Genomic DNA, 12,829 nt, shown 5'->3' on the forward strand with positions numbered 1-12,829 from the left:
AGGGAGAGGCTGTAAGGTCCTGGGAAGGTAAGACTTGTTGATACAACAGCAGCAGCAGCAACAACAACAACAAACAGCAGCAGCAACAGAAGCAGCAGCCACAGCAGCCACACAGCGTGGGGCTTTTATTTTTCTCCCAGACGTGAAGCCTGGTGGCTTCTCTTCCGGTCAGCCTGGCAGGGCAAGCCCTGGGTGTTTGCATTTCTCCTTGGCCAGGGAAGTATTTTGAAATTTAAATGATAAAGCAAACAAGCCCTGTTTTCACCGAAGCTTTAGAAAACTTGCGTGAAACCTCTCCACCGGTGGTCTGGGGAGCCAAGATGGGCCAACTTTCCCTTTCAAGGTAGGGAGAGAGGGACGTTGAGGACAGTCCATCCACAGGGAGTAAACGACTGCATTCATCTTGATTAAGTTCAGTGAATTAGCGAAAGGGCGATGCATGCCCACCAGACTCACCCTTTTAAGTGTGTGCTTGTGGCCAATTTGTCTTTGCTCGGAATGGAAAGCTGACAAGATGGGCTATTTTTTCCTGTTAAAAATAATTACATGCCAGCTGCTGTTCCAAGTTCTGCTCCTCAACCAGTTAAAGATTTTTGGATCTTTTGCCCAGACTGCCTATTCAGAAGGTAAGCTCGTTAGCATCAGAGCCAAGTGTAATAATAATGTTTTAGGTCAGGGACGACAAAGGACTCTGTGATGAGAAAAAAAAATAATTAATGCATAGGGCATATAATGAAACCTTGTAAATATATATATAGGAGATGAGGTGGTTTCAGCAAAAAAAAAAAAAAAAAATTATGTTACAACTGCAGAATTCAGCTTCCTTCCACCTTGAAGTTTCTTCTTAGAAGCCATTGGTGGCCTCTGACTCTCCTGCTGGTATCCAGAGCTTCCCAGAAACCCTTCGTGACCAGAGCTGCCAGAGGCCTTATTTAAGCAAATAGGACTTTCAGGTGTTGCTTTTCAGGCCTCTTATTTGTATATTTATTTATTATTTTTTGCATTTGTTCTATAAAAAGAGGGTGACGGCGTAGGCCCGTGTAAATAACCTATTTTCCGGAGTCCAGCCGGGTTTGGATCTCAGCTCTGCCACTTGCTAGCTGTGTGAACTTGAGCAAAGAGTCATCTGTTTCCCATCTGTACAGTGGGGACAAGAATTCTGCCTTTGACGGGTTGGGGCATGGATGGGAGAGAATATTTATGAGACGCCGTATTAGTTTCTTAAGGCTGCCGGACCCAATCGTTACACACTGGGCGGTTTACAGCAATACATGTTCATTCTCTCACCGTTCTGGAGGCCAGAAGTCCAAAATCAAGATGTCAGCATGGCCATGTTCTCTCCAAAGGCCCTGGGGTAGAAATCTGTCCTTGCCTCTTCGAGCTTCTGGTGGCTGCTGGCTCTTGGCGTTCCTTGGCTTATAGTTGCGTCATACCAAGTCCTGCTTCCATCATTACTCTGTCTACTCCCTGTGTGTCTTGGTGTCCTCGCTTCTCCTCATAAGGACACCAGTCACTGGATTTAGGGCCTACCCTAATCCAGTATGACCTTATCCTAACAAATTACTCTGCAAAGACCCTATTTTCCAAGTAAGGTCACATTCTGGGGTTCTGGGGACACGTGGATTTCGGGGAGGGGGACATTCAACCTAGTAGCATATTATGGCAGGTGACATCCTAGCAGATGACAGCATTTAGTATGTTTATGATTGTCATTTATCGGAGGTATGGATAGATATTTCTCAAATAAGATGGGAATGAGCCTGTATTTGAAGAACAGAAGGAGGGCCCGATGGCAGAAGCCGGGTGGGGCGGTGCCGTGGATTGGTGGATGGAGAGCAGGCAGGACAGCATCAAGCGCCAGGCAGTGAGGAGGGGTGGAGCATGGGGCTGGGGAGGCCATGTCGCTTTATTACAGGGGAGAATGCTGTTGGCCTGGTCAGGGTGGTGGCCAAGCAAGTCGAGAGAAGAGGGTGCATTCTAGATTCTGTGATTCTTTGTTTGTCCTTTTGGGGCCACTTTGGGCCCTGGTCTCTGCTGTGTCCCCATAGATGATGAGTGACGCTTAGGCTGAGAGGAAGGAGGAGAAAACAGAATGCTTCGGAGTCTGTGAGGCAAGTCTAACCCCAAGGCCTATGAAGTGAATCGTTTTTTTATGGCCTCTGCACACAAGTCCTGGCTCTGTCATCTGCCGGTCGCATGTAATCCCCTGGGCCCTGCCGAGCCCAAGGGAATCAATGGGCTGGTGCCACAAGGGTTGTGGAAAGATTAGTTAGATTCCACAGGTCAGTTTTGGTCAATAGCAGGCATTCCGTAATCCTTTCCGCCTCAGGACAGTCCTGCCCCAGGATGGCCTACATTCTTTTCCTGAAGCTGGAATGCAGCTGCAGTGACAGTGGCTTCAGGGGAGTGAGTGCCCCCGCCCCCCTCCAGCCCTCTGCTCCAGCCCTCTGGCAAGCAATGCCATTTCCCTTCTATTTGCTCAGACTTGTCCCCTCCCATCTTCCGGAACCTGGCCAGGGCCAGCCTCAGCCAGGGCAAGTGGACATCAACCCCATGGACAGATTTTTTTCTAGAAACTGCCTCGTGGATTTCAGCATCTTGGCTGCAGGGCTTTGGGTCCATCTGGCTGGAGAGGTATAAAGACAGTCCAGGGGAATATTATGTTATTTAATATTATCAATAATCTGATCTACTGCTTCTCAAACTTTAGTGGATGTCAGAAACACCTGGAGGGTTTGTTCAAACCCCGATTGCTGACCCGGCATCCAGAGGTTTAGGGCAAGGCATGAGAATCGGATCTCTAACAAGCTCACAGGTGACACCAAAATCAAGGACCTGTGTCTCATTTTGAGTACCAGAGTCTAGTCCATTCTCCCTCTGAAGTCTCCTCTCTGCCTCCAGTCTTTCACTGCCCATGTGTAGCATCTGCCTAACTGGTCTGTCTGCTTCCTCCAAGGCCCCCTTATGACCCGTTCTATGTACATTAACCAGTGGAGCCCTGGAACGGCCCTTACTTCAGTCCTTCCCAGGCTTCTCATTGCAACTCCCTGCTCGGATGAAATCCCGAGCAGCCTGACCCTGCCTGTCTCCCAGCCTCAACTAGTTGCCCTCCCACCCAGCCCCCCGGTCTTGAGTTAGTCCCTGATACCCTATTCCACATGTCACAGGACCTTTGCACTTGGTCCTTCCTCCTGGGACACTCTTCCCCCAGCTTCTTGAAAGGCTCGTCCTTCCTCACCCCAACTTTAGTCACCTCCTTAGATCACCGCATCTAACGGGCCCCTTCCCCAATCTCTATGATTCTGAATCACCGGATGCTATTGATTTCGACTGTGGCATTGATCACTGTGTGTAAAAAAATATTAACTTATTTTTCTTCTTGTTTTTGGACTAGAGGGTGGAAGCTGGGACTTTGTCTTTCTTGTTCTCTGTGTTATCTGATGGATAGTGGGGGTTAATAAATATTCTTGAATGAATGAAAAATGAATGAATACTGAAATGCAGACTGTAGAGGGTCAGGTCAAGGCTGAACCTACACAGTTCAAACTTTTGAGTGATTGCAGTTGACATTTTATCGTTTTAACACATATTTTTTTTTTGAATACTGGAAATTAAGTGGAAATTAGAAACTTCATCATGGTTGTGAACCATTGCTCTTGGAAAATGGACTTTTGAAAAATTCTCTTGATTTATTGTTTTTAGGAGGCCATGGGTAAGATTAGTGTAAATTATTCCTGTATAATTTCCTGGGATATCCATTGCAAATAGTTGTTGTTTGAAGGTTTGTCATTTGGAGGACTGTGGAAGAATTAAAGCATGGGACTCAGCTCAAACTATTCGAGGTCAGGAGGAGGTCGAAGAGGGTAAAGAGGAATCAAATAAATGGCGATGGAAGGAAATTAAACTTTGGGTGGTGAGCACGCACTGCAGTATACAGGTGATGTGTTATAGAATTGTATACTTGAAACTTATAATCTTATTTACCAATGTCACCCCAATGAATTTAATAAAAAATTTGACCATTTGGGGTTAAAAGGACCTGACTCTGATAGTAGTCATAGTAATAATTTCTATTTCTTGAATGTTTACTAGTGGCAGGCACTAGCCTAAGTGCTTTCCATCAATTACTTCATTTCATCCTCATAACAGTCATATGTTCTAAGTACTCATCACCATCCCTATTTTAGAGAGGAAGAAGCTGAGGCACAGAGAACTGGACTAACTTGGCCCAAGATCACCCAGCTAATAAAAGGCAGAGCTGGGACTTGAACCTGAGTAATGAGGCTCCACAGGCTGGGAGCTTGAATGTTCGGTTAATACACCCAGGATGGGCCTGGCTTTTCTTGTGGGTCTCATGAACAGACAGACTCTGAGAGTCAAGTGCAAAGAAGGATTTGGTCATTTATTCAAGGAACATTCCTGAATGTCTTCAAGCTTTGTCAGACACTGTGCTAGGTGAGTGGGTGAAAGAGAAATAAGAAGGGATCCCTGTCCTAGGCTGCTCCCCTTCCTATGGGCGGGGATACTTCCTTCCCTCTTGAAGCAAGCCAGGCCACGTGACATGCTCAGGCCAATGAAAGGTGAGCAGAGATGTGTCACTTCCTGGCGGAAGCTTTAAGCGCTCCGTGTGTGGGCATAGCTTTTCCTCAGCTACACGGCACGTGGAGGGTTCCAGACCCACAGGTGCTCCATCAGGATGAGGAGGACCCTGCAGAGCAGAGCCCCCAGTGGACCCATGATGGATGGACTTGCAGCACGAGTGAGAATTAAAGCTGGAGCAAGGTGCTCCATGGATGTTTTTATAGGAGGACCTTAACTGGGACAAACGTTTAACATCCTGAAGTGATGGCATTTATTTAAAACTACACAGGCATGTAGGCATGATGCTCTCACCTTCTCATAATACCGGGATACCTTGTCATAACGTTCCCTGTGTACACAGCAGGGCAACACCTCCCAGTAGAGAAAAGTCATCTTTTCTTTAAAGAGCAAGTTTCTCATGAAATATATGTCCAAAAGGATACAGAAATAGGTCCTTAGGAGTAACTAAATATATTCAACGTTTTTCTAGCTTAGAGCTTGATTCCCACTCCATCCCACATATGCCTGCTATTAAAAATAATGCATCGGAAACTCACCCCAGCATTTGCTCTTCAGACACGTAATGATAGCGTCCATGTTTTTCTTTTGTGTGTTTTTGCTTTGTGCCAGGCTTTTTTTACAAGCAGAGTTTCTTCATGGTAGCCCTGGACAAAGTACAGACAAGTCTCCCCGTTTTACAGATGAGGAAACCGAGGCCTCAGGGATGTCAAGTCCTTTGTTCAAGGTCGTGTAGCCAGTGAGTGGCTAAGCAGGGGTATGAAGTCATCCTTCCTGACTTCCGTCAACCCTGTTGTCCTCGGTCGTCACTAGCAGCCAGCACGGGGCACAGAGGAACCTAAGCTCCCACTTCTAATCAGATGGCCACTCATGTTGGTTTGCAAACATCTGAAGTCAGCTGGCTAGCAGAGGATGCAGATGGCCTGAGACAGCAGTACTGTACACTCAGACACCAGGAGGGTTTTGACAGGCAGACTGAGTGTTTGCAGACAGCTTGTTGTCGATAGTGACATTCAAGCTCCAGGCTAGGTCACAGACACTCAGGGCAGGATTGGCCTGAACAGGCCAGAATTGGAAGGTGCTCTTCTGAATGGGGGCTGGCACGTCGCTGTGTCGGCCACCATATGTTCCCAGCATGTGGAGGAGAATGTGGGATGCAGTGGGCACCCAGTAAATACCTGTTGACCTTTCGAAGGCCATAGCTAATGAGTTGTCTTATTAATGTCTGCTGACCAATTCATTCACAAGGATTGACCACTCCTCTGGCCCCGCTGTAGGTGCCGCGAAAGCAGAGCGAGTGAAACAAAGTCTGATGGAGCTTGTATCTACGGTGGCGGGGACTTAGAGTGTGTTAGCGAGCCATCTGTACTGTGGGGAAAAGCGAGGCAGAGCGGGGAGTCAGACGCGAGTGAAGTTGGGGAATGGGCCCGGCAGTAGCACAGGAAACACCCAGGTCAGTCAGGAAGATGCTGGACGGGTCAGAGTCCTGTGGTCTCAGCAGAGGAGGGTAGAATGAAGGGGCCATGGACGGAGGGCGGGGAGGGTTAAGGAACCAGCGTGGTGGAGCATGCCGGCCCCTCCCTGCGAGGGGGGGTGGAGGCAGGGCCACTTGGAGGGGCTATAGTGTGGGGGGACCCCGCTCCTGCTGTGGAGAGACCCCCACAGTTTCTACCCTGAGCTTCTCTCCTTCTGCACTCTGACTTCCTGCTTGTGGCTTCCCGTTGGCTGAGCTCAGCCGACAGCCAGTGCATCAGGGCTCAGTGAGGATCCCAGAGGTATCTACTTGCTGGGCACAGGCTCAGGTGGAGAAGGCCAGAGCCTGAACTGGAGTTGGGGGGAGGAGGTAACAAGGGCATAACCCCGAGAGTGAGGAGGCTCTGTGTCTGGGATGGGCTGAGCAGGTGACGGAGCGGCCAGCGAGATCCCAGAGGCGAGGGTCCATGTCACGTGGGCCCTTGGGCTTTATTTGGAGGGAAGTGGAAGGCAGAGGAGGGTTTGGGCAGATGCATTTAACTGTTGGCACCGCCAGCAGGATAGAGCCTCTCTCTATGGTGAGCGTGGACAGGGGCCCCAGAGCCATCCCCAGGGGAGGAAGAGGTCCTTCTACCCCAACACCCCCCTGTCTGAAGCATTTGCTTACTCTACGTGCCCTGCGCCTGCCAGCCTTAAACGACAGGAAGGAGAAAGGAGGGGTGCTTCTCTGAAGAGGATATTCTGGAACTCTTGATAATCAGATCCCATTGTACAGTCACGCTCTGAGTTATAGCACTGAAATCTTTGTTCCAGTGGAAAACTTTTACAGACGGTCCCTGGCGAGCCCTGAATCCTGTTTGGATCTCGGAGGGCCTTAAAATAGTGCGCGATGCTTGGAGACAGGCCCCAAAGGGGCAAAGGTCATGTGCTTACTGCGCTGGCCGCACCTCGGTGGGACAGCCCTGGCCACAGGGACTCCCGCCACTCTACGGGCTGTGCCTGGCACTCAGAGGCTTTCCCATCTGCCCGGGTTCCCCGAGGACAATGGCAGTGAGCTGGTCCCTCCCAGCCCGGGCACGAAATGTTGCCTGCTATGGCTTCTCAGGCCGAATGTCCCTTGGGGAGCTGGTTCTCACAGGGTGCCCAGGGGCGGGGGGAGGGGCACACTCGTGGGTCCCAGATCCATCTCCAGTGGGAGAGCAAGTGAGGAGGGAGGGCTGGGGCTCAGACAACTTCCGGTTCTGTCTGGTTCTAGTGCCGTGACCAAGTAGCCTGGAAACGCTTTGCAGGCAGGAATTGTCTTTTTCACCTTAGTGTCCCCCAGAGCTTCGTCTGGGAATGGGTGGTTTGGGGCAAAGTGCTTAATGTCCCTGAGACTCAGTCTACACCGTTATGAAATGGGGACGATATACATCGAAGATCTCTGGGGAGTGAGGCCAGGGGCTTGGCACACGGTGCATGTCCGGTGCACTCCCTTGCAACTCAGATCTCATCCACCTCACGGGCGGGGGAAGGGGAGGCAGATGCGATGGGTCCCGTTTGATGCGAGTCAGAATCGAAGGCACGAGGCTAAACACCGTCTGGGCCTGCGGTGGGATCGCGGTGGGATCGCGGTGGGATTGCGGTGGGATTCGACTCTTCACCCCAGCGTCCGGTGCACGTCCAGTGCACTCCCTTGCAACTCAGATCTCATCCACCTCACGGGCGGGGGAAGGGGAGGCAGATGCGATGGGTCCCGTTTGATGCGAGTCAGAATCGAAGGCACGAGGCTAAACACCGTCTGGGCCTGCGGTGGGATCGCGGTGGGATCGCGGTGGGATTGCGGTGGGATTCGACTCTTCACCCCAGAGCCGTGTGCTCCACAGCAGTCGTTTGCCACCCCGTCACCTGACCAAAGAGACGTATACTGTGTTTTTACTTGCAAAGGCACACGAGTGCATTTTTATATTATTTTAAAGTTATTACTATGTTATTGGTTTTTCTTTTTCTTTCGTATGTTTAAAGTTGTTTGACTTCTGTGGGAGTGGCTTGGAATTTTATGCCTTTCCTGTTACCTTTTATCCTGTATGTTTAAAGTTGTTTGACTTCTATGGGAGTGGCTTATGTTTACATCCTTGGAATTTTATGCCTTTCCTGTTACCTTTTATCCATTTGGGGTTTTTAAAGAAAAAAGCTGAAAAACTGTTCTGCCCGTCCATGGGACTCTGCTGTGTTTGTCAGCACCTCGCTCCCGCGGCCGTTCTGGACTCTTCCTGGGATGGAGTGTCTCAGAGGCACAGGGCGCTGCTCCTGGACTCAGGGCCCCGGGGGTCACGGCCCCGTACTCCTTCCAGACAGGTCCTAGGCAGGCCTGCAGACACCAGTGCTTACATGCCCTCCCCCTTGCTTCAGAAAAGCTCTGGTTTGTCCCCAGCTTTTTAATCATTCTTAGGACACTGGCATCTTGACCCATCCAGCTCGATCACCAGCAAGTCACGGACCCCTCTGTCCTTCCCTGGGTTATTAAAGGGGAGTTGGACAAGGTGGCCTCCAGGGGTCTGTGCTGTTCTAGCAAGTATCATAGGGCCAGAGGGCCAGGTCAGAATCCTCTTTCTGGAACCTTCTGTTGTCTGCCCAAGTAAGTCCTCAAATGAGAGCCCCAGCTTCCTGATCTGCAAATGAGACAGGTGGGAGAAACCCTGCCCACCCCTCAGGGTCGCTGTGAGGACGAAAACAGGTGATGCGGTTGGAAGAGTTTGTAATGGGCCAGGTGTTTACAAATCAAACAATTTATGAGTGACACTGGCTTTTGTGTATGGTTTTTGGAATCCTTCATCTTCTGGGCGGACTCGCGGTGCTCACGCGGAACTCGCTGCAGATTCCTTGAGAGAAGCCCCATCCTTTCCAGAGCACTGCCTCTCGGCCTGGCCGAGTCTTCTGAAGCTGCTAACTCCAGGCAGGGCTGGGGGCGGGTTGCTATTCTTCACGGGTCCTTTGGGGAGCCTCTGGCCTCTGAATTATCAGTGCATGTCTACATTTTTAACAGGCTCCATTTGCATCGGTTAGCTGAATTTAGTGCCCCTGTGAATAGAAAGCTGCCCGGGGAAGACAGTTCTGATTGCAGCCTCCTGAGGGGTCTGAAATAACGTGTGCGAAGCAGTGGGGAAGAGCCGTGACCCCCTCATCTGAGACCCTGTTCTTTGGAGCTCATGCTGCGCATACAGCTTCTGTCCCTTTCTCTCTTGCCCCAGACCCTCCAAATTCGGCTCTCCTCCTCCCATGCTTCTACAAGCCCGGTGACCCTCCTGTAAGCTGTAATCCTCTTTGGTTTTTAAAGATGCAACCGAATTTCCACCTCCCCTAGGAAGTCCTCCCTGATTTCTAGACTTGGGACAGGCAGCCAGAGCCCTTCTCATCCCCTTGCAGTAGAATATCTATCTGTCTCACCCATTAGACTGGACTTCTTGGGGATGAACCTGTGTTTATACGCTTCTCACTGCCCGGCACAGTGCCCGGAAGCCAGCAGGCACTCTGTTGTGTGGGGTGTCTGGTTGCAGTAGTGGGAAAAGATTTCTTAAAGGAAGTGGAGTTGGAATTGACAAGAGCGTGGGGGAGGGTGGATGCTGTGAGAGGTATGGCACTGGGGGGTGCTTGGGGAGGGGGCTGAGCACAGGCTTCCTGTGGGTGCTCGGCTGGATCCTGTCCTTGGAGCTGATGGTCAGAGCGAGGGCTGTTGGGACAGCTTGGAAGGGGCATATAATTCTGGCTTATTGATGCGCGAATAGCCTGAGTGAAGAGTGTGGTCTTGAGCCTTAAGGGAAAAGAGGAGCCCCGTCAGGGCTTTTGAGGAAGCGCGCCCCAGGATAAGATTGTCTCTTCGATGGGCTGGCTGGAATGGAGGAGAGAGGGCGAAGGCAGGGAGGAGGAGGAGGTTTGGGAGAGCGCCCGGACCAGGTATATGCTGGCAGGGCGAGGGAAGGAGGGACAAAGGTATTGTTTGAATCTAGAGATGTAAGAGCGCCAGCCCTTGATCCTGAACAGACATATAGGTGACTCAGCGTTGCTATCCACCATCTACAGGATGAGGTTTTGCAAGTGACATGACCCAGAGCACTGGCAGCTGGCGGGACACAGATGAACTGCCCAGAGACACAGATGAACTGCTCAGGTATCTCTGCTCTTGGGGAGAACCCTTTGTAGACCTGCGGTATTTGTGGGACAGAATGTTCCGTTTCCCCATCCACAGCCTCGAGGCCTGGTGCAGATTTGCGAGTGCGAGAGAAGCTTCCAGAGTGGATGTTGCTCCTGGGCCAGTGCTTTGCTCTCCAGAACAGAACTCGGGAAGGGTCGCAGTCCTGTGTGTCCAAGCGTCCTCACCTCCCCGTCCACCCTGAGCCCTGGTCTCCCTGGGGGCCCGGGCAGGCCTGCCCTGACCCCGTCAACCTTTTAGAACAGTTTTAGGTTTTAGAGAAAAACTGGGGGGTGCATGGTCCTTCACCAGCGACACCCATGAGAATCACCCAGTTGGGAGCCATTGTCTGGCATACACCCTGAACCCCTCGGGGCTGGGAAGTAAGTGTGCTTTGTAAGGGCTGTTCAGGTGACTAAAGCTTTGAGAGCTCCTGAACTAAATGGGCATAAAAGCATACAAAATAATAAATAAAAATTAAAAAATTAAAAAAGTAACCGGTTTCAAAATGCTGGTAGAATGTGAAGAAAGAAAATGAGATTGGAACACGCCGTCCACTTGCGCTGTGAGACCCAGCTCTGTGGCTTGGTGTTCGAGGCCTTGGTTGGCATCTGTTCTGCCTTGGCCTTACCCTCCCGCCAGACAGACCCCTCAGTCTCTGTTTCCTCGGGTCTCCTTGGATCCCCTTCCTCTGGGGGGCTCCTTCCAGCCAGGCCCTTCCCTCTCCTCCCATCTTTCCTACTCACAGGTCTTACTTGGCCGAGGCCTTGGCCAAGTCCCGCTGTCTAGTCGTGATGTGTTCTCACCGCCTGCCTCCTCGGGCGGCCGGCAGCTGATACATGTGCATCGAAGGGCTCGTCATGGTATAAAGACAGTTCACAGCAAAGGAATCTCGCAGGGCACTTAAGCATAAGATGATCTCCCCAAGTTAGTGACGTGCTCAGTCGTTGACAGAGCTGTGTAGAAACAGACCCTCATCCCTGAGTTTCGGAGGGAACGGAGGTCGATACAGTCCTTTGAGAGGGCACCTTGGCCTTCTCTATCCAAACTACAGATAGGTGTGCCCTGTGACCTGGCATGCTCGCGTTTGAGATCCGTCCCCACCCTACAATTGTTTGTGTGAAACGAGCGATGCCCAGGGTTAGTCACAGTAGCACTTTGACAGTAGTAAAAGATCGGGAGCAGCTCAGATGTCTGCGAGTTGAAGACTGGTTTTGTACACAGTGGCCCCTCCCCGTACAGTGGGCTAAGTGTGGAAAAGGAGGAATCGCTATGTGCACGACACAGCCAGGTCTCAGGACATGTTGCAGAAGAGGCTGAGTGCAGAGTCTTTCACGTAACAAGTGTCTGCGTGTGGACGGGATATAAGAATTTATACATGCCCAAATTCTGTAAGGATACACCAGAAATTAACACAAGTGGCAGCCTGTGTTTTGAAGAGTGAGACAGGGCAGAGTGGGAGAGAGGACGGCAGGTGACTTTCTGACTGTGCGTCTTTGGGTATCATTTCAATTTTGAACTGTATCGGACGTATTATCTATTATACATTTAATTTTAAAAAATCGTGACCGTCTCGTGATTAGATTGAGGTCATAGGTTTGGGGGAAGAAAAACTGTAGCGGTAAAGTGCCATTTGTATCACATCACGTCAAGGGTGCATACTATCAACACGGCTCATACAGCTCTCAATGGAGAGATATTTACAAAATACTAGGCCAGTGTTCCTCAAAAGTGGCAAGGAGAGTCTGAGAAACAGCCACAGCTAAGAAGGAGGAGCCTAAGAAGACACGACAGCTAAATGTAATGTGGGATCCTGGAATAGAAAAAGGACGTTAAGAAAAGACTAAGACATTCTGGATCAAGTATGGACTTTAGCTCAGAGTAATATATCAGTAAGGGTTCGTTAGTTCTAAGAAATGTACCAAAGTAATATAAAATGATAATAGTAGGCAAGTTTGGTGCAGGGTATGAGAACTCGCTGTACTTAATCCACTTTTTTTTTTTTTTCTGTAAAGTCTAAAATTGTTCTAAAAAACTTAAGTTCATTTAAAAATCAGTGGGAAAAACATGGCCTCATTTGATTCTCTCAATATCCTATGAGTTATTTCTATATTACAGGCTCAGCGAGGTCACACAGATGGGCCTAGGTGCCCACCCCTGGTACATAGTGGTGGGAGCCCAGGCGTGGGTCGGCCTGGCCGAGGAGGGGGTACCAGGTGAGCATGGAAAGGACGGGGAAGTGGAGTTGGGGAGCACACGGCAGGTAACTGCTGGGAGGTTTTAGCTTGGCAGAGCCGGCCCAAGGCTGCAGCCATGCTGTTTTCTGTTCTTTCTCTTGGACCTCAGAAGACTTTTCCTTTCTCACAGAGGGCAGTCCGGGGCTGGAGTGGGAGTGAACCAAGGGTGGAAAGGCTCCCAGGATCCCCCTAGGCACGAATCCTTCGAGTGGGTTTAGGATAAGGCAGAACTTGCAGCCTGGCCCAGCTTTCAGAACAAGGTGTACCCAGGAGGTGGAAAGACTGGTTTTCAATCAGATAAAGGTAGAATTCTGCAGAAACTTCTAGGGTCCTGTCTTCCCTGAGAGGTATC

General features: G+C 50.4%; 1 long non-coding RNA gene across 46 annotated transcripts in view; it reads left to right on the plus strand.

Moving 5' to 3' along the window:
• The window catches only part of LOC102895780, a 659,008-nt gene that overhangs the window by 20,964 nt on the left and 625,215 nt on the right, over positions 1-12,829 (plus strand). For 2 of the 46 annotated variants that reach the window (XR_003042502.1, XR_003042519.1), the window contains exons 1-2: positions 1-27; positions 10,132-10,219. The exons of 36 other annotated variants lie outside the window; for them this stretch is intronic. This is a non-coding gene — a long non-coding RNA (uncharacterized LOC102895780). Of the gene's footprint in view, positions 28-3,111; positions 5,339-10,131; positions 10,220-12,829 lie in introns of those variants that run through there. 8 more of the 46 variants (XR_003042504.1, XR_003042520.1, XR_003042505.1 and 5 more) reach the window with 6 other exon arrangements.

Source organism: Pteropus alecto, unplaced genomic scaffold, assembly GCF_000325575.1.
Source record: "Pteropus alecto unplaced genomic scaffold, ASM32557v1 scaffold238, whole genome shotgun sequence".
Lineage (NCBI taxonomy): Eukaryota > Metazoa > Chordata > Mammalia > Chiroptera > Pteropodidae > Pteropus > Pteropus alecto.